Below are 1,140 nucleotides of genomic sequence, written 5' to 3'. Positions count from 1 at the left end.
TACAAACATGGTCTCTTTTTTTACTTTCTTGAGTAAGGCAGTGCCAAAATGCAGGTGCTTCAGCCCAGCTCAGTGCTTTCTGTAGTGGTGGGGCAGCAAGCGGAAAATACGGAGCGTAGGGGTTGGTAATGTTCTCTAGTTGCGCCGTGATTGGCTCAGTGTTCTGTCACTCATGGGGACACTACTTCACCACAAAATATATGGGGAGAGCTCGAAAATTCAAGCCCCTTGGGTGCTGCCATAGAGATACATTAGAAGTGCCCATCCAAGAAGGTTCAAGGTCATTGGCCACAGATAAAATGACGTCAAATCACGTTATATCTACAGTAGCTTTGATTGGACTGACCATACATCATACTTTCAAAATCTTAGCTAGCAAGCTAGCAATCATCATCATGAATCAAGATGACAATCTACTGGCAAATCCTTGTCATATGAAGAGAAATTATAGATAAAACGTATCGGTGTTCATCGACATTTGGACATAAACATTACACAAGTTGTAAATTGAATATTCAACAATGAGTGGTTTGGATGGAATCAGTGGCTAACTGCAAGCATTGCAAAGCAATCACTAGCCTGCTATTCAGTGGAGTGGATGTGTGGTCCAACTCTGGGTGTAAGGGTCTCTTTTCCAACCTTAAGAGGATAAACATTCAACATTGGCCATGCTGTCAATCCAGCATGACTTCTGCTGCTTTTGGAACTGGGAAATCTCAGACTTTTTATTTTGTTTATTTAACTAGGTAGGCCAGTTGAGAACAAGTTCTCTTCGGTGAAACTTCAGTGAGTTCAAGACAATTGGGAACTCTGGGGGGGGGGGAAATGAGCTCCGACTGGGAAAATTAGTTTTGAACGGTCATCCAACTCTGAATTTTGAGTCGGGAACTTGGGCCTCTTTCTAGAGCTCCAGAGTTCCCAGTTGTCTTGAAAGCACAATAAACCCAGAGAATGCCAGACTTTGATGACACAATTTGCCCACGAAGGATCGTCGCTCCATCTTCCTGTTCAAGTGAGCACAACAAGGTCCAAAAATCTTGTATGCTGCTGCATAAATTATGTAATATGCCAGGGAGATACAGTGCCTTGCAAAAGTATTCATCCCCCTTGGTGTTTTTCCTTTTTTGTTGCATTACAACC

The sequence above is a fragment of the Salvelinus sp. IW2-2015 genome, linkage group LG36 (assembly GCF_002910315.2).
Source record: "Salvelinus sp. IW2-2015 linkage group LG36, ASM291031v2, whole genome shotgun sequence".
Classification (NCBI taxonomy): Eukaryota; Metazoa; Chordata; class Actinopteri; order Salmoniformes; family Salmonidae; genus Salvelinus; species Salvelinus sp. IW2-2015.
Note: the sequence above shows the minus strand (reverse complement) of the source record.